Source organism: Musca domestica, unplaced genomic scaffold (genome assembly GCF_030504385.1).
Source record: "Musca domestica strain aabys unplaced genomic scaffold, Musca_domestica.polishedcontigs.V.1.1 2, whole genome shotgun sequence".
Taxonomy (NCBI): Eukaryota; Metazoa; Arthropoda; class Insecta; order Diptera; family Muscidae; genus Musca; species Musca domestica.
The window spans coordinates 10,985,605-11,007,619 of NW_026712249.1; the positions used below are offsets into that span (position 1 = coordinate 10,985,605).

Consider the following 22,015-nt stretch of genomic DNA (forward strand, 5'->3'; position numbering starts at 1 on the left):
GTGCGAAAATGGACGATATCGGTCCACTCCATTCAGTACCTCCCCCACAAATTTCAAAATATTGAATAATTACAAGCCTTATAAAATGTGATGTAAGAGTCCGATTGTCTTTAATTTTCACACATCTTAAAATTTTTATTAGCCCAAGGTCTGGTGTTAAGATGAAAAACATCGGTCCACTCCTTCTGGTACCTCCCCCACAAAAAATCTAAATTTTCAAAATATATATTTTCTGCACAGAAAGAGAAGCGGTAATCCGATTTTGCTCCAACTTTGCATATCCTAATATTTGTGTTAGTACTACGTCAGGTGCGAAAATCCAGAATATCGGTCCACTCCATCAAGTACCTCCCCCACAAAGGGTCAACATTTTGAATAATTACAACTCTTATAAAATGTGATGTTAGAGTCCGACTGTCTTCAAATTTCACATATCCCGTTATTTTTATTAACTCAAGGTCTGGTATTAATGAAAATAAATATATTCTGCACAGAAAGAGAAAAGATAATTGGATTCTGCTTCCTAATAATAGTGCTATTTCAGGTGCGAAAATGGACAATATCGAAAATTTTGAATATCCATAACGCTCATAATTACGAAACAATTGCTATATTTAAATATTTCACTCAACCAGAAACTTGGGATGAATTGGGATTTTATAATAAAGTTGTCAATACAGACCAAACCTGACACGTCGTAATATTTATACCGTATTTATTTAGGTCCGATATGAAATGTACAATATTTGACCATTCGTTCAGAACCCACTCCATAGGGGGTCAAGGGTTTGAATAATCATAACAGATGTCAAATTATATTTAAATAATCGAACATTGGCTGAGGGTATACGTCTGCCGGCAGAACAAACTGATACTTTTTAACTTGGTTAACAATATTTTAAAAAATAGCTAAAATATTTTCCTTATTTGTATCTTCAAATTTTCCTAAAATCACGGATTCCGACCAGCCTTAATCCGAGAAATTTCCAAATAGGGGAAACTTGCGATTTTCGATTTAATCTCTCAAAATGCCGTTACGGGTGTTTTTTAGCTCTATTTTCATAATCTGCTGATTTTTTTCCCGTAATTATTATTTGTTTCGCAAAGCGTTTTAAAGACTTTTAAAACTTTAATTTGTATTATTTTTCCAATATTTTTGGAAGGTGACCAGTCTCTAAACGGCTCTTGGAAGGCCTTATTACGTTATGTGTTAGATGGCCTTTTACATAGTCTGTTAAAGCCTTAAGGATGGCTGTCCCATATCGCAGGAATTAAAATTTCTATTGTTAATAGTAATTTTCCAGGAAGGCATCTACCGATAGAAGGCCTCTATATGGACTTTTATCTATCGAAGCCTTCAGTCTAAAATTCAACTTTTCTTAAAATAAACCCCCTTGTAAATATTTTATTAAAAGAATTCCTTTAGATATATGTAGAGGCCATTAGACGGCTCTATGTTTATTGAAGACCTTTGTACAATAATCACACTTTGATGCTTCTCAATTTAATATCGAATAATTGAAGCCCAAAGACCAATAGCCATTTTCAACTAACGAACTCAAATTTGCAAAAAAAAAAAAAAAGATATCAATTGGATTCCATTCAAAACTCCTCGCCCCAATCTGTGTGCAATACGTTTCAATTAATTAAACATTTAAATATGACTTTTTGAAGTCAATACGAAAATTAGGCTTCATTTCAATTATTCATTGCATAAACTACTGGTAGGTCCACACTCAAAGCTTTTATTCAATCACTACTCACTCACACACACACAAATATACCCCCAGGCAAACACAAAGAGATAGATGATGTGGAACTGCCATACACATTTTCCTCTCATTTACATAGCAATGCGTTCTCGGCAATTTTCCAACAATGGATGGAATTTAACAAACGCACACCCATACACACATGTGTAAATTTGTTTTGGTTTGAACACTCACACACACATTCCAATGGATAAACTTTTAATGCCTATCCGAAGGAAAAAAAACAAAAGTTCCCTGCATACGAATGAATGGTTATTGCCGGCTTGTTAATGGTCAAACAAATTTGTGTCTGTGTGATTAAAGAAGTGTTTTAATATCGGTTTTTATTGCCAGTGGTTACCATATGAGGAGGGGAGGGGAGGGGCAGGAGGTTATATTAAGTTTGACATTTGTTTTGGATTTTTTTTTGGAAATAGTCATTTTGTGGAGCCATAAAGTTCGCGGAGTTAATTTCGATATAGATACTTCCGCCTATTTAAGCTTATAATGACGCTACGGGTCACCATTATTTACAGGTCACAAATAAGTTAAAGTCGTTAGGTTTTTACATGTGCCTGTAAATCTGACACTCAAAAAGTCTCTACATTTATGTGATGGCCAAATGACCTGTGGGGAAATTAATGGAAAATAAAGTGGAATCTATTTTTCCATAAGATCAGGAGGAAAATTAAGTAATACAAAGCTTTCTATAAATTTTAAAAACTCTATATTAAATGTTTGGAAACATATCGTAAAATATTAGACTCCCTTTGAATGTAGTTAAGGCTACATATACAGGATGAGATGAAAAAACTGCAACCAATTTCAGACTGCTGTCATTTCCAAGCCACTCATCCGACAGCTGTTAAAATTATTCCAGAGACAGCTCATGACATTGTTTACAAGCGTACAAAAGCATTTTGGTGAGAAATTTCCAGAAAAAAAGTTATTCGTGATGGAAATCAAGCGTGATAGTGTGATTTCTTTATATTTGGCTGGAAAACCTCAAGTGGCTATCGTAAGAGCACTCCAGCATTTAAATGGGAATAAATCTTTTGTGACTCGTACCATCGCTCGTTACCGTAATACTGGGACGTCAAGGAAGTGAACGGAAGAAAACAGCAAAATCAAAATAAATGGTTCGAAAAGTAAAGAAGCGACTTGATCGAAACCTGCGTCGCAGTGGCCGAAAAATGGCTCGTGAGCTAAACATATCGCAATATACCATTCGGCAAATATTGAAAAAGAGCTCGGGGTAGAGCTATTGACATACCAAAAAGTGCAAGAACTTACACCGCAACAGAAAGAAAATAGACTCAAAAAAGCTAAAGAGTTGCTTCGCTTGGCCGAAAGTGGTGAACGACCGAATTTGGTTTTCTCCGGGTTTATCGAGTTTACTTGCCAAAGAGGTCAGCTAAAAATGTGCACCTTTGGTTGGCCACCAGAACTCAAGCGCCGGCCATGGTCTCTCTCCGCTCGTATCAATTGACCGTGGATGGCATCAGAACAAATGCCGAATATTATCGTGAAAATATTCTGGAGGGTGTATTAAAGCTTTGGGCTCGCAAACATTTTGGCCGCAGACTTTGGACATTCCAATAGGACTCAGCACCATCTCACTCAGTACGCGTCACCCATGAATGGTTAAAAAATAAGGTTCCTCACTTCATTTCCACCTCACAATAACCACCAAAAGCTCCCGATACCAATCCCTTGGACTATTGTGTTTGGAGTATTTTGGAAAGCAAGGTTGGCACTAAAAAATACCAAAGTGTCGATCACCTCAAGCAAGCGCTTCGCCGGGAATGGAGCAACATTCGGGCAGAGCAACATTCGGGCAGTGTGTGACTGATTCATTGGCCGTTTAAAGGCCATAATTCATGCCAAAGGCGACAAATTCGAACAAAACTAAATTTATTCTAAAATTTGATGCTATTTCCGACATTTTTTTGCTTTCATTCACTAAAATTTAAAAAAAAAAAAAAAAAAAAAACAAGTAGAAAGCTGTAAGTTCGGCCGGGCCGAACTTTGAATAACCTCCACCATTTAGAACGAATTTGGCAATTCTCAAATTCTCTTAAAATCTTAAAAATACCGAATGCAGCTGTTATATACGACGACATGGACATGCATAGGTAACTTTTGTCATAAGCCATTTCAATATTGAAACTTAAACAAAAAGAAACAAGTAAAAAACCATTAAGTTCGGCCGGGCCCAACTTTTAATACCCTCCACCTTAGGTTAATGGAAACAATAAAACCAATTATGACCCACTAATACCAAATTTAAGACATATTCGTGGGAAAATGTGCAAAAATCATTCAAATACCGAATATCGTGAGGTACCTGCATATGGGGTCTATACCAAAACGTAGACCTATACATGCAATGTTTCGCCACAGGAGCTAGAACTCATTATCATCAACAAATACCAATTTTTAGACAAATCATGAAAAAATGTGGCAAAAATTATAAAAATTCCGAATATTGTGAGATTCCGATACTAAAGCGTGAACCCATACATATAATATTTCGCCACTGGAACTAGAACCCACTATTATCAGCAAATACCAATTATTAGACAAATCCGTGATAAAAATGTGGCAAAAATAATCAAAATACCGAATACCGGGAGGTACCGTTATATGGGGACTATACCAAAACGTGGACCTATACATGCAATATTTCGCCACCGGAGCTAGAACCCACTATGATCAGCAAATACCCATTTTTAGACCGTGAAAAAATGTGGCAAAAATAATCAAAATACCGAATCTCGGGTGGTATGGGGGCTATACGAAACGTGTACCTATACATACAATATTCCGCCACACGAACTAGGATCCATTATGACCTACAAATACCAATTTTCAGACAAATCCGTGAAATTCGATCTTTTGATTATTATAGCCACATTAATAATCAAAAGATCGAATATCGGGAGGTACCTTTATATGGGGACTATACCAGAACGTGGAACGATATATCTCATTTTCAATACCAACCGTCCTAAACACAATACAAATCGTTCTGCTAAATTTTGACGCTCTACATTAAATAATGTGGCTTGTATCGTGATTTCAACAGACAGGCGGACAGACAGACAGACGGACATCGTTAAATGGGCTTAGAATTTTATGCTGATTATGAATATATATACAGGGTTGCCCATATTCGACGGACCCATGTTTTTTTTTTTTTAAATCAAAGAAAAAAATAAAAATTTGGCAGTTGGCAATGTTAATAATTTAATTTGTTCCAAGTAGATTTGTTTACATCATTTTTTGAATATGACATCTCTCAAATGGCCGCCTCTGGCGTTGATGAAGTATTGTGCCCTTTTTGCTGCATTTTCCATCGTTTTTGCCAACATTTCGGCCGGAATATCGGCTAATTCTTCACGAATGTTGCTCTTGAGGTCTTCTACGTTCCTTGGCTTGTTAACGTAAACCTTTGACTTCAAATATCCCCACAAGAAGAAGTCAGGCGGCGTCAAATCGGGCGAACGCGGTGGCCAGTCTAAATCACCACTTTTCGACATCAAACGGCCCGGAAACAAATTCTTGAAAAAATCGATTGTTATGCGACTTGTGTGCGGTGGAGCGCCGTCTTGTTGAAACCAGAGCTGCCTTATAGGCTTTCAACGAATAATTGGCATCACAAAATTGGTCATCATGTCGCGATAACGCTGATCCTGATTGATGGTAACCATGACCATGTTGGTCATTTTCATTTTGGAATAAAAACGGCCCAATGACCGTTTTCGCACTAACGCCGCACCAAACTGTGACTTTTTCGTCATGAAGAGGCACTTCTTGAATCTCCTGAGGATTTTCAGTGGCGTAAAAACGGCAAGTTTGCTTATTTACGGTCCCATTCAATGTGAAATGGGCTTCATGGGACATGATAATTTTGTTCCAAAATTGCTCGTCATCTTCGGCCATTTCGATGACTCTTTGGGCCCATTCCAATCGACGAGGCTTGTCCGCAGGCAACATTCTTTGCATCAATTGAATTTTGTACGGGAACAAATGCAAATCAATGCGAATAATCCGTTGTAAAATGGACCGAGCCATGCCCAACTGCTGAGAACGGCGTTTTTGGGATGTTCTTGGGGACCTCTCAACACTGCCTCGTACGGCAGCGATATTCTCGGCCGATAGCCTTGGTCGACTTTTATATGGCCTCTTCGGATTAGAAAGAGCCTTACCAGTCGAAAATTGTTCGTATTAACGCAAACGGAATGACAAATTTAATATGTCCCCCATTCCAAGGTGGAGGGTATAAAAAAAATCGCTGAATAATGTAGCTAAAATCATCAGAATACCGAATATCGGGGGAAACCGTTATATGGGGGCTATACGAAGACGTGGACCTGCACAGACAATTTTCTGTTATAGGCTGTAGTATTCATTTCAAACTTCAAATACCAAATTTGAAACGATTCCGATGAATAATGTCGCAAAAATCATTAAAATACCGAATATCGGGAGGTACCTTAAAATGGGGGCTATACGAAGACGTTGACCTACATGGCTCATTTTTTGTTTAAGGCTATAGCATCCGTTGCGAACTTCAAATACCAAATTTGAAACAATTCCGGTGAATAATGTTGCTAAAATCCTTAAAATACCGAATATCGGTGGGTACCCTTGTATGGGGGTTATACGAAGACGTGGACCTGCAAAATTTTCTGTCTTAGGCTGTAGTATTCATTTCAAACTTCAAATACCAAATTAGAAACAATTCCGATGAACATTGTGGCAAAAATCATCAAAATACCGAATATCGGGGGGTACCGTTGTATGGGGGCTATACCAAAGCGTAGACCTACTTGGCCCATTTTCAATACCAAAAGTTTTGCAGACATTATATACATTTGAGTAAAATTTTATCAATCTACTTCAATTCGTTCGAAAGCTAGAGTTATTTCCACAGACGGACGGACATCGCTAAATCGACATAGAATTTTATGCTGATCAAGAATATATATACGTTGTGGGGTCTAAAATGTATATTTCGAGGTGTTACAAACGGAATGACAAACTTAATATACCCTCCATACTATGGTGGAGGGTATAAAAAAATTTAAAAATTATGGCGCTTGACTTTGTTGCTGATTTTTACCTCACCCTGTATGTTATGAGTTATGCTGTACAAATTATAACTATTTGCGAACTTTGGCTAAATTTAATAAACAATTAACGATTCCTTTACCAGGGATCCGGCTGGAAAGGCGCAGGCAAATATGTGGTCATGGCTGTATCGACTATACATTTCCTAAAACGGATTTTTTCCTAGCAGTCATTAAAAATCATTATTGACCGTATAACCAACATATAACCCACTTTTTCGATCAAATTGAGTCCAATAAAAAAATTTAATTGAGGACATACCTTCCAAGCATAGATTACAAAAATCAATAAAAATAAAATTACAAAATTTTAAATTAAATTTCCGTATTTTTTTTTTTTTTTTTTTCAATTAAACTAAACATCAAATTCCTCCCCAATCCTCAATGCAACAATTTGCATTTTTAAGCAAAAATTTAATTTAATTAATTAAGCAAAGATTCCAATAACAAAATTGTATTTACGATATAAAAAACTTAATTGGCAAATGCCAAAAGACACAGTGACACACACACACACCACTGCACACGCCACACATAAACACACAAACTAGCCATAATTAAATTATGTTAACATTCCAAGCGATTGCCATTCTGGGTTTATTGAATGTCACAGCGCCGTTATTGTTAAATGAAAAAAAAAACAACAATAACGAACATTAAATTATTTTCACCAACAAACATCTGGCAGCTGGCAGCGGAATACAACAACAAAATGCAAATTATTCAAAAACAAATTGCCCCGCCTATAATTAACGATACATAAGTTTTTGGTCAAAATCAATTAGCCACTAACTCGTGAACAATTTTATTTTTTTATTATTCTTTTTTCTATAGATTCTCTTATTGGCATTTCTGTTGTTGTTGCCTGCTTCCGCCACTACCAAAATAATTGCCAATATAAAACCAATTAAAATTCAATTTCGAAATTGAAGGACTTACAGAAATCACACCTTTTGTTGATGGATGTTGGATTTATTTGTTCGCTATCGATCGATGTAGGAAAATAAAGCGAATCAGGTATGGTGACGATAACTGTAGAATGTAAAGGGAAAAGCTAAACTACGAGGCATGGTGGCAGCTTCAACTTCAGTTTTTTCTGAGTAGCTATTAAATGCTCAATTTAGAATCAATTTGTTGTGTCGTATTTTTATACCACCACCACCACCATAGTATGGAGGGTATATTAAGTTTGTCATTCCGTTTGTAACACCTCGAAATAAACATTTTAGACCCCACAGCATAAAATTCTGTGTCGATGTCCGTCCGTCTATCCGTCTGTGGAAATCAGTCTAGCTTCCGAACGAATTGAAGTAGATTGATAAAATTTTACTCAAATGTGTATTATGTCTGCAGGGCTTTTGGTATTGAAAATGGGCCATGTAGGTCCACGTTTTGGTATAGCCACCATATAACGATACCTCCCGATATTCGGTATTTTGATGATTTTTGTGACAATTGAAACAATTCCGATGAATTGTTTCAAATTTGGTATATAAAGTTCGTACTACATACTACAGCCTATGACAGAAAATTGTCTTTGCAGGTCCACGTCTTTGTATAGCCCCTATATAACGATACCTCCCGATATCCGGTATTTTGATGATTTTTGCGACAAGATTCATCGGAATTGTTTCAAATTTGGTATTTGAAGTTCGAAATGAATACTACAACCTATGACAGAAAATTGTCTGGGCAGGTTTACGTCTTTATATAGCCCTAATATAACTGTACCTCCCGATATTCGGTGCTTTGTTGATTTTAGCGACATTATTCACCGGAATTCTTTCCAACTTTGAATTTGATGTTAGTAATGAATACTACAGCCTACGACAGATAATTGTCTGTGCAGGTGCACGTCTTCGTGTAGCCCCCTATATAACGATACCTCCCCATATTCGGTATTTTGATGATTTTTGCGCCAAATTTCATCGGAATTGTTTCAAATTTAGTATTTGATGTTCGCAGTGGATACTACAGCCTGTGACAGAAAATTATCTGTGCAGGTTTACGTCTTTATATAGCCCTAATACAACTGTACCTCCCGATATTCGGTACTTTGTTGATTTTAGCGACATTATTCACCGGAATTCTTTCAAATTTGGTATTTCATGTTCATAGTGGACAGAAAATTGTCTGTGCAGGTCCACGTCTTCGTATAGCCCCCATATAAAGGTACCTCCCAATATATGGTATTTTGATGATTTTAGCTACACTTATCACCGATTTTTTTTTTTTTTTTTTAAATTTCGCATTTGAATATTGTAATGGCTTATGACCCTAATATAACAGCTACATTCGGCATTGTTGAGATTTTAACAGAATTTTTAACGGATTTGTTTGTTTTTGAAAATTGCCAAATTCGTTCCAAATGGTGGAGGGTATTCAAAGTTCGGCCCGGCCGAATTTACAGATTTTTTACTTGTATTTTATAAACTTTGAGGGGTATTCATTGAAGGTTTGATGTTCGAAGGGCAAATGTATGAGCATACATATGTTAACACCAATCAACATCTCAGTGGCTTAAAAAGCGAGAATGGCATATAAAAGTTGTAATTCCCAAACTTTAATTTAATTGAAATTATTTTTGTATTTATTTTTTTTTTTTGGAACATAAGTTGAAAATTGTTTGATGTTTTGACAAACATAATATAAAATTACAGCTTACCTTAGTTAGAATAGAATGCCCGATACAAAATGTGACAATGCGAGACAATCAATATCTGAAATTAAGAAAAAAATAAATAATAAAAATATTAAATATTATAATAAAAAAAATTAAAAAAATAATTGTAACCATAATAAACTTATAAGGGAAAGCTACCAAAAGCAGTGGATCGTTTTTGCCAATATATGAGATACATTTGCTCTCTGGCTCATGGCTTGAAAAATTTGTATGAATTAAAAAAACGTCTCATCAAAATAACAGTTTTAGACCCTATGTCTCTTTGGACGAAACACATTTCAGGGAATGAAATTTGCATCAACATTTAACAAAGTACGAAAAGAGATAATTAAACAATTAAAAAAACATTAAGTTCGGTCGGGCTTAACTTTTCATACCCTCCAATTTTTAGACAAATCGTGAAAAAATCTAATAAAACCATCAAAATACCGAATATTGGGAGGTACCGTTTCATGTGAGCTATACCAAAACGTGTACCTATACATACCATGTTTCGCCACCGGAACTAGAACGCATTATGACCTACAAATACCAATTTTCAGACAAATCCTTGATGAAATGTGACAAAAACCATTAAAATTCCGAATATCGGGAGGTACCTTTATATGGGGGCTATACCAAAACGTGGACATATACATGCAGTGTTTCGCCACCGGGTGTATTATGACCTACAAATACCAATTTTTAGACAAATTCTTGAAAAAATGTGACAAAAACCATCAAAATACCGAACATGGAGAGTTACCGTTATATGAGGACTATACCAAAACGTGGACCGATATATCTCGTTTTCAACCCCCTCTTTCCAAGGTGGAAGGTATAAAAAGACCGAACTGTTAATACCCGTGCAAAATGTAAAAAAAATCGTTGAAAACTGACACTATACTTTTAAAAATTCCGAATTACTGGTGTAGCTTTTATATGCAGCATCTGCCATAGAAAGGGTGGTAATAGGCAGGTATAATAGGTATATTAACACATGAATGTTATATCATTAATTCTCCAAACATCAAAAATTTAGCTCAAATCATCAAAATCCGGATATAGGGATGATGGTTATACGCAAACGTAGACAATTAAATCCAGTTATCTGCTATAGAGAGGGATGCCTATTACGAACTCCAAACACAAAATTTAAGACAAATCAAAATACCGAATATCGGGAGGTGCCAAAACTTGGAGCTATATGGACAGTTCTATGCAAAGATGTTTCCGACTTCCTAGGAACACAAACAGCTAATTTAGTTTAGCCGACAGTTGTATTTCCTCAGTCAATGTTCAATTATTTAAATATATTTTGACTCTTGTTATGATTATTAAAATTGTTGACCCCTCTATGGAGAAGGTTCCGAATATTGGGCCAATATTGTCCATTTCGTATCAGACCGAAATAAATATGACATAAATATTGCGACGAGCCAGGTTTGGACTACTTTAGTTACTTCTATCACTTTATATGAGATATGTGATAATTATACCCTCAGCCATATGGCTACAGAGGATATATATAATTTGATACAACCAAAACGCGCATCATCGAAATAACGGTTTTAGACCCTAGATCTTTTTGGACCAAATCCGTTTCATCTAGCGACGTCCGTCCGTCCGTTTGTCTGGCTGGTGCGCACGATAACTCCAAACGGGAGTATCCGATTTGGTCCAAACTTGGTACGACGTAATAATATTGTCAAACTTAGGTCGTGTTCGGAGGTGGACAATATCGATCCACTCCTTCTGGTACCTCTCCCACAAAAGTTCGAAGATTTAAAAAAAAATTATTTTACTGCACAGGAAGTGAAAGGATAATCCGATTTTGCTCCATCTTTGCAAATCTCAATATTTGCATCAGTGCTGGGTCAAGTGCGAAAAAGGACAATGTCGGTCCACTCTATCCAGTACCTCCCCCCACAAAGGGTCAACATTTTGAATAGCCTTCATGGCACGAAAAATAACATCCGATTCCATTCCGGTTTGGTATACTTAATATTATATAAAATCCGAAATAAGCATCCGGCTCTCTTCATATCTCAAACATTCCATTATTTCTACAAACACAAGACCTGTTATATAGATGGTAGAGATAGGACCATTCCTTCTGCTACCACCCCACAAAGAGTCAAAATTTTGAATATCTATAAAGTTCATAAAAAACTTAAATTAAGATCCGATTCCATTCAGATTTGGTACATCTCAATATTTACGTTTACACAAGATCTGTTATAAAAATTGTAGAAATCGGACCATTTCTTCTGGTACCTCCTCCACATATGGTTCAAGCTTTTCGAAAACAAAACGCTCAAAGAAAGCGAAATAAGCATCTAACTCTCTTTAAATTTCACACACACAAACAATTTAATCTAAAACAAGATCTGTCGTGAAGAGGATACCTTCTGGTACTATACCCTAAGTCACCCTTTGTGGTCTTCACGACAGATCTTGTTTTAGAATAAAAAAAACCGACTGATACTTTTTAACTCTTTTTTTTCGTAAAACGGGAGCTCATTTTGGAAGATGGGCTATACTAACGTCTACATTTAAACATATTCCCCATGTATCGGTACCTTGCAAATCTGGTATTTTGAATGCTTAAAGATAGATCTCTACTCCCTAAATCTCTGTCGAATATCAATTCTAGGTACTTTAAAAGTTTTAATATTCTTGAAATTCTTGGACGATCGATTTTTTTTAATTTTTTAAATAATTTTTCATTAACGAAAACTTTGTGTTTTTCTCACATTGCATCGATAAATAATTAATAGACGGAAAAATCCTTTCCCAAAACATAATAAAAAAAACTTAACAGAATTAATGGCAATACGCAAAATATGCAAAACTTTTCATCATTATGAGTATTACCCATCGTCCACCACCCTCTCGCTCATAATATTTCGCAATAAAACTAAAAAATTTGCAATGGCATGAAATTGGTGTCACCAGCCCAGGAAGGCAATAAAAATCTCTCTGGCCGGGTGTATTTTTGTGTATTGTTAAAAAATTCATTGTGAAATTTATAACAATAAAGTTTTCTGGTTTTTTTTGCAGCCGTTCATGGCTGACCTTTCCTCATTTTCTTGATTTTGTGTTTCGCACAAAAACAGCAGCACCACCACCGCCATTAACCCGGGTGCTGAAAAGAAATGTTAACAATTTAAGGAATTTTTTCATTTCATTTAGTTTTTTTTTTTTTTTTGTTTTGTTTTCAATAAATTCGCAACGTGCAATTTTTATGAGGCTTTTTTTTTGCCTCATAGACTGGGGGAATTTTTGATGGTTTCCTTGCACTTGATTTATATCTTGCGATAATAGAGAGTTGGGAAAATGAACGCGGAGAAGGGTTGGTGAGGGAAATGTTAGTAGTGTTTAAAGTGAAAATGAAGACAAAACTAAGTTATCTTCGTACTTGACCTGCTGCAGGGAACATACACAAGAGTTTGGGCTTCCTAGACAGAAGACGATATAGAAAAAAAATATTAGTTACAAGAGTAAGGGAATGAACAGGGTTGCCCATATTCGACGGACCCATCTGGCAACGCCATAACTTTTGACAGAGATGTCACATCGGTTAATGACATACCGCGTTTGAAGCGTCAGTCCAAGCAGATTTTTACCATGAACCAATACACGCCACGCGAGCGTCATCGAAATGGCCGAAGATGACGCGCAATTTTGGAACAAAATTATCATGTCCGATGAAGCCCATTTCACATTGAATGGGACCGTAAATAAGCAAAATTTCCGTTTTTACGCCACTGAAAATCCTCAGGAAATTCAAGAAGTGCCTCTTCATGACGAAAAAGCCACAGTTTGGGGCGCGTTATTGCGAAAACGGTCATTGGGCCGTTTTTCTTCCAAAATGAAAACGGCCATGCTGTTACCATCAATCAGGAGCGTTATCGCGACATGATGACCAATTTTGTGATGCCAATTATTCGTCGAAAGCGTATGAGGCAGTTCTGGTTTCAACAAGACGGCGCTCCACCGCACACAAGTCGCATAACAATCGATGGGTCCGTCGAATATGGGCAACCCTGTATATATATGGCCAATAGGTAAAAGTGGACATTTTTTTTTTGCTACGACGATTTTTTTAGCCTCCACTTGAAAAGGAGGATATATTAAGTTTGACATTCCGTTTCTAACATCCCTAAAAACTCGTCGTAGATCCCATAAAGTATATATATTCATGATCAGCGGACGATTTAGCTATGTCCGTCTGTCTGCCAGTTGAAATAACCATGCAGCCCACATAATTCGACGTATAGCTTCAAACTTTGGGGGGACAATTAGTATTGTGTCTAGGATAGTTGGTATTGAAAATGCGATATATCGGTCTACGTTTTGGTTTAGCTGGTACCTCCAGATATTCAGTATTTTGATTATTTTTCCCACATTTTTTTTACGGATTTGTCTCAAAATTAGTATTTGTAGTTACTAATGGGCTCTAGCTAGAAACAAACTGGGAAGCGGATTAAAAGCTAATTTAAACAAGTTACATTACCAAAATATTTACAATATATGTACAGGATGAGATGAAAAAAACTTCAACCAATTTCAGACTGCTGTCATTCCTAAGCCACTCGATCGACAGCTTTTAAAATTATTCCAGTTCAAAAGCATTTCGGCGAGAATTTTCCAGAAAAAAAATTATTCGTGATGGAATTCTTTATATTTGGCTGGAAAACGACAAGTGGCTATCGTAAGAGGACTCCAGCACTTAAATGTGAATAAATCTTTTGTGTCTCGTACCCGACGTCAAGGAAATGGACGGAAGAAAACAACAACATCAGCAGAAATGGTTCGAAAAGTAAAGAAGCGACTTGATCGAAACCCGCGTCATAGTGGCCGAAAAATGGCTCGTGAGCTTAACATATCGCAATATTCCATCCGGCAAATATTGAAAAATGAGCTCGGGGTAAACATTTTATAATATTATACATTTTGTAATATTTTTTCACCTGGGGTTATTATATACAGATTGCAATTATCGTCCGATCCTCACAAGGGAGGGTTAGGCTCAGAAGGGCTAGGCCTATTGTTTTCAAAGATGTCCGCAAAATATTTAGCGGTTCAAATGGACCAACAACAAGAATTTTTCTGATTTTGCAGCCGTTAAAAAGGTCACAAATAGAAACCAAAGGACAAGTAAGCTCGCATGAAGTTAGCGTTTGTGACCACTACTTTTGTGTGAAATAATACCAACGTTTCCATTCTACCCAAACGTTGAAAATAACTTACAGGCGAAATCCAAAATACACAGAAAAGGCGAACTTCTGGCTTTTTATACCCTACACCACAAGGTGGTCAGGGTATTATGTCTTTGTGCATTTGTTTGTAACAGGCAGAAGGAAACGAGAAAGACCCATAGTTCCTTTTGATGATCTGCATAGAATCACTTTCTGAGTTGATTTATGCATGTCAGTCCGTCTGTCCGTCCGTCCGTCTGTCCGTCCGTCCGTCTGTCCATGTATTCTTGTTAACAAAATGCAGTTCGCATTTATTATCCGATTGAGATGAAATTTTGCAAACAACATTTGTTTGACCCAAGGACGAACCCTATTGAAATTGGAGATAATCGGTAAAAATTTAGATATAGCTCCCATAAATATCTTCGTCCGATTCGCCTTTTATTGTAATATCAGCCCGAGTAGTATGGAATTTTGCACATACATCCAAATAAGGCCGGAAAATAAGTATGCCAAATTTGATCGAAATCGGTTCAGATATAGCTATAGCTCCCATATATATTGTTCATCCGATTTGTTATTTTTGTCCTCCGCAGCCGTAATATGCACTCTGTAACAACAATATTTGGGCAAATCTATCAAATACAGCTCAGAAATACGTTTGCTAAATTTTATCGAGATCGGTTCAGATTTGGATATAGCTCCAATATATAACTTCGTCCGATTTAGATTTGATTGTACACCAAACGTCTAATATTTGTCCAAATGGAATGGAATTTGGCACATACGACAGAATCTAGCCTAGAAGGTAGTATACCAAATTCAGATATAGTTATAGCTCCCATATATACTGTTCATCCGATTAGTCATATTTATTACCCACAGCCGTAATATGCACTCCGTAACAACGATATTCAGGGAAATATATCAAATACAGCTCAGAAATATCTTTGCCAAATTTTATCGAGATCGGTTCCGATTTGGATATTGCTCCCATATATATTTTTATCCGATTTCAAATTAATTTCGCGCCAAATGGGCAATACAAATCCGAATTTAAAAGATACAAATGCTTCGGCATATTTAGTCCTTTCAACTTTAAATTATAATTATAATCATAGCGTGTATGTTTGAATTCTCTCATCATTGAATTTTAATTGTTATGTGGAGCTCAACTAAATTAGCAAAGTGGTGTAGGGTATCATAAAGTCGGCCCCGCCCGATTTGAAGACTTTCTTAACTGGTTTTTCCTTTTTTGTCGAATTGAAATGTCATCCAAAATTATTCAGTTTCTGATGCCAAAAAATACTATGCCGCTATAAATTTCTTAAATATCCTAAATTTGAAGGAAGCTTTCTCTAAATTCTTAGTCGTCAAAAAAAAAAATGTTTTTTTTTTTTTGCAAATTTTCCTAATCTTCCATCTAAATTTATGTCAGTTGTTCATATCTAAATTATTAATAAGCATAAATTTATTCACTCTCACCTCTAATCTTGACTTCAAACTAACCCTAGGAGCTATGAAACTTAAACAAGTACCTACTTACCTACCAACCAAACAACAACAAAAAAACAAATGTCGAAATACGTAAATAATGTCGCGCCATGAAGGCGTCATTTCGAAGTTTGGGGGGCTATAAGAAACGAAAACAACAACGAGCGCCAAATATACAAAATAATATTAAAGCCAACTAAAAAACCCGAAGAGGAAGAGAACAGAACTTTCGTTTATATATTTTTGCTGGTTAAGCAGCAATCTTTTTAATATTCGTAAATAACAACAGAAGGCAAAAAAATGGAAAAACTGAAAATGCTGGAGCAGAAAATTGCTGGTTTACTTTCTTTGAAGGTGGTGCTATTGGTGGGAATAGAAAAAATAACGAAAACACTCACACACACCCATAGTAATAAGAAAAATCCATGAACGAAGAAAAAAAACGAAATGTCAGCTAAAGGTAACATCTTCCAAAATACGCAGGGCAAGAAAAGTAGCAGCCTGTGAAGGGTGGGGGTGTACTAAGACGTAATAAATGAAATGAAGAGGCACTCATCTTTGGTAAGAAAAACAAGCAGAAGCCAGCATCCAAAAAGGTAAACACCAACACACACACTCACCCAAACACATTTCTTGGGAGGATAATGAGTGAAAATTTATGTTATTGCGTATCTTTGGATATTTATATGTTAATTTTTTGTTGCTGTTGTTGTGGACTTTGCTGTCATAGAAAATCCTGGCTGGCTGAATGGCTGGCTAACTGTTGTCATTTGATGCTGATGCTGTATCAAAGGTTAGCAAAATATCAAATCATGTTTAACCAAAATTCATTGAATATTTGATTACCAATGTCGCTTATAGACATGACGGTAATCTTCGGGAGTCGCATTCAATTTGTCTCACTTACTCTAAAGTTGATGGAACAAAAGAAACTTGGCCTTTATCAGGCTGGATAATAAATGTTTAAGAACCTAACAAACGTATTGCCAAAGGATGCCAACTAGACCGCATTTCCTATACCTTCAACCAAATGTCTACAAAGGGTATGAATCATTTCATACGCTCAAAATTTGCCCCACAGAAATAACAGTTTAGACTCGAGGTCTCTTCCGTTTCAAGGCATTTGGAGTCGATTTAGAGTTTTCCTTACGTCCGTCCGTCTGTCTGCGCACGATAACTCTCACAAAGACCATCCTATTTGATTCTAAGTTGGTACATCGTAATATTATGGTCAGGAGATGGACAATATAGGATCACTTCTTTTTCTCACCCTCCAAAAAATCAAAATGTTCACAGAAAATAATTTTCCGTATACAAAAAGAACGGATCGTACAATTTATTTACAATTTTGCGAATCCCAAAATGTGCATCAGTGCTATGCCAGGTTCAAAAATGGACAATATCGGACCATCATGTAGCTCCCACAAAAAGCGTCAAAATTTTAAATAATTATAACTCTTTTAAAATCGGAATGCTTATCCGATTCTCTTCAAATTTCGCATATCTTAATATTTCTACTAATACAAGACCTGATCTGAAGATGGAGCAGGAGTGGACCGATATCTACTATCTTTACATTAGATCTTGGGTTAATAGAAATATTAAGATGTGTCGGGTTTGAAAGGAAATCGGTTAGTCATTTCGCGTTTTACCACCTTCATGACTAACAAAAATGTTGACCCGGTATGGTGGAAGTTCAAAAAGGAGTAGGCCGATATGGAATTCATATCGTAACTTGTATTAGCAGATATATAGGATTGTGTGAAGTTTAGAATGAATCGGATACTTATTTCGCATTTAATAAGAGTCTGGGTCATAGTAAATTTTGACCCTTTGTGGGGAAGTTACCAGAAGGAGTGAACTGATATTTTCCATCTTCATGTCATATCTTGTGTTGATAGAAATATTGAGTTGTGCTATTTTTGGAAGGAATTGGATGCTCATTTCGCTTTTTACGAACTTTGTGGATATTCAAAATTTTGACCCGTTTTTGGGGTGCCTCCAAAGTGAGTTGACCGATGTATGCCGTCTTCGCACCAAAATTTATGCTATCAAAAATATTGGGAAGTGTGAATTTTGAGGACAATCGGACGCTTATTTCACATTTTATAAGAGCTACAATTATTCCTAAATTTGACAAAAATAATTTGGATTGGCAAAGTTTTGCAAAAAATCGAATGGTTATTCGTTCGGAGGTAGCAGAAGGAGTGGACCCATATTACCCATCCCTGAACTTGATCTACGTTTGATATGCCAAGTTTGATCTGTCGTGCTAGCACACCCCAGATCGGAACTAATTTGTTGAGGCACGTTTCGGCCGTACCAATTTATATATGTTTCCTCTGTAGCCATATGACTGAGGCCATATGGTGAGAACTTTCCAAAAGAAAAGTAAAGAAGCGACTTGATCGAAACCCGTTGCGTCGCAGTGGCCGAAAAATGGCTCGTGAGCTGAACATATCGCAATATTCAATTCGGCAAATATTGAAAAATGAGCTCGGGGTAGAGCCATTGAAATTGCAAAAAATGTACGAACTTACACCGCAACAGAAAGAAAATAGACTTAAAAGAGCTAAAGAGTTACTTCGCTTGGTGAACTGCCGAAAGTGGTGAACTGCCGAATTTGGTTTTCTCCGCTCCGATGAGAAAATATTCGTTGTCCAGCAGATTGTAAACAAACAAAATAATCGTGTTTACTTGCCAAAGAAGTTAGCTGACCTCGTAGCATCAGAATAAATGCCGAATATTAAACAAAAAAATTAAAAAAAAAAAAAAAAATAAATAAAAAATTATGGCGTTTGACTTTGTTGCAGTTTTTATCTCACCCGTATAGATCCCACTTATTAGATGAAAATCATGCGTTAACCACAATTTTTCGTTTGTCCACTTAAGTAGAATTTTGGATCATGCGATCAAGTTTCAACTAGAATATGAACGCTATACCTATAAGAAAAAGCTATAACCCTCATGTAGATTTTTAATCCGATTTTGTATTTAAGCCTTCTCGAAGTTATTATATACTCTGGGGTATTATTAAGTATGCTCCGAACGACTTTATACTCTCATTACCGGTTTATGTAAAATAAATGTTTCCACCTTTCTCTCTCTCTCTATTTTCCCTTTTTTCTCTCTCCTATAGCGGCAGTTTTTAATTAATTACTTAACTTCCATTTCACCTGCATTCGCCACTCACTTGTTCCAGCCATTCATTATAACTTGTTTTCATTCATCATGTCTTAACCCTGTCATGGTTATGCAAATGCTAGCTGGCTGCTAGGTTCATCTCAGTTCTGGCGTGTGAATGGGCCTGCTTCTTAACTTGTCACGATGGTATTTCTATGGTATTTGGTAGCTTTTAACTTTGACTTAATTGTTTTCTAAAGAATTCATTTTTTTTTGTGCGGGCTTCAAGGCGTGTGACGAACTGTGTTTTGAAAAGTCACTTTTTTGTTCAACGTTGCAACAAAGTTGTGTGTTGTGTGTTGTGTGTGTGTGTGAATGTGTTTTGTTGCAGTTGTCACCATTGTGTTGCAACATTTTCATTAGGGGTTGTCATCTGTTGTGTTGGACACAAGGTACAGGACTTGTTTTTTGTTTCATGTGCTTGCCAGTTTGTGCATGGGTGTATGTGTGTGTATGTGAGCGTGTGTCGGAAGTTCAAAACTCACATTTAATGACACGTTTTAACCGGATGTTACTATAAAAACCACTGGCAAATTAGTTTCCGTTTCAGCAGTTTGCTGAACATGCACACCATGTGCAGAGAATAATAAAGCAGTGCTTCATATTGTTCTTGTTCTTGTTGTTTGTGTTCTGTGGTTTTGTTTTAGTTTCAATGCAAACTGTAAATGTATGTGTACCCTGGCTAAAAATAATTGTAATTAGCTAAAGTTTGCATAGAAGTTTATTTCGAAATTAAGTTGACATTTTTTTTTGTGCTCCCCTAGCCATGGGGAAAATGGAAAAGCTTGATTTAATTGGGTAAGGAAGAGAAGATAAATCAGTTAGCTGTAGACCAGCTAATGAAAATGTTTTTTTTTTTTTTTTTTTTTTATTTTAAGACCTGAGAACACAATTTTCCATTTAATGTGACCATTTTCAACACTTAAGATTAATAAAGCAGCCTAAAAAGTATCAGTCGGTTTTTTCGACAGATACTTTCTATGTTAGATTATTTAAATATATTTTGACTTCTGTTGTGATTATTTAAATGTCTGACCTTCTATGGAGTGGGTTCTGAAGGATTGGGCCAATATTGTCCATTTCGTATCGGACCCCGATAAATATGATATACATATTGTGACGTGCCAGGTTAGGACTATATCGACTACTTTCTTCACTTTATTGAGATATGTGATAATTTTGAAGAAATCTTAAAATATGCGTGAGGTACCAGATACAGTCGACCGAAGTGTTCCATTTTCATGCTTCATAAAAACAGCTAAATATGGACAAAATTTAATGAAAATCGAACATTTATATTCAATTTTATGCGAAATCGTAAATTCCATATTCATTCCAGCTTTCTGGTTGAGAGAAATATTTAGATGTTTATAAGTTGTAAAGAATCGCTGACTTGTTTTGCAAGTTATGACAGATCAGAGTACAGGTTGAGATAAAAGAAAACTGCAACAAAGACAAACGCCATAATTTTTAAATCGTTTTTTCTTTAAATTTTATTGAATGAAAGCAAAAAATTACGGAAATAGCATCAAATTTTAGAATAAGTTTAGATTTGTTCGAATTGGTCACCTTTGGCACGAAATATGGCCTTCAAATGACCAAAGAGACCGTCACACGATTCCCAAAAGTTGCGATACTTTGGCCCATTTACGGCGAAACTTTTGCTTGAGGTGATCGACACTTTGGTATTTTTTAGTGCCAAACTTGCTATCCAGAAGACTCCAGACACAATAGTCCAACGGATTGGTATCCGGAGATTTTGATGGCCATTGTGCGCTGGAAATGAAGCGAGGAACTTCATTTTGTAACAATTCTTGAGTGGCGCGTGCTGAGTGCGATATCCTGTTGTACTGAGTCCTGTTAAAATATCCAAGGTCTGCGGCCAACATTTTTGCGTGCCCAAGGCTTTAATACACCCTCCAGAATATTTTCGCCATAATATTCGGCATTTATTCTGATACCACACAATCACAATGGCCGGCGCTTGAGTTCTTTTGGCCAACCGAAGTAGCACATTTTCAAGTAAACACTATTATTTTGTTTGTTTACAAATTGCTGGACAACAAATGTTTTCTCGTCGGAGCGGAGAAAACCAAATTCGGCAGTTCACAACTTTCGGCCAAGCGAAGCAATTCTTTAGCTCTTTTGAGTCTATTTTTCTTCTTTTCTGTTGCGGTGTAAGTTCTTGCACTTTTTTGAATTTTAATGGCTTTACCCCGAGCTCATTTTTCAATATTTGCCGAATGGAATATTTCGATATGTTCAGCTCACGAGCCATTATCACTATAAAAGGAATGGCCCGATCTCTACCATGTTTATTATAGATCTTGTGTTGACGGAAGTATTGAGATGTGCAAAGTCTGAATGGAATCTGATCTTAATTCCGTGTTTTGTGAGCTTCATGAATACTCTAAATTTTGACCCGTTGTGGGTGAGGTACCAGAAGGGGTCGACTGACATATTCCATCATCGCGCCGGACCTTGGGGTAATAACTCTCGAACTCTCATCTCGTTTTATGCGAGTTATAATTATTCCAAATTTTGACCCTTTGTGATGGAGGTACTTGATGGCGTTGACAGAGATTT

The 22,015-nt window shown here is 36.3% G+C and overlaps 1 protein-coding gene across 1 annotated transcript in view; it reads right to left on the reverse strand.

Moving 5' to 3' along the window:
* Positions 1 to 22,015, reverse strand: part of LOC101891589 (uncharacterized) — a 217,936-nt gene that overhangs the window by 143,475 nt on the left and 52,446 nt on the right. Inside the window, exon 3 of the mRNA XM_020037100.2 lies at positions 9,552 to 9,606. The gene's annotated coding sequence lies outside the window, so the exon portion shown is untranslated. The remainder of the gene's footprint in view (positions 1 to 9,551; positions 9,607 to 22,015) is intronic.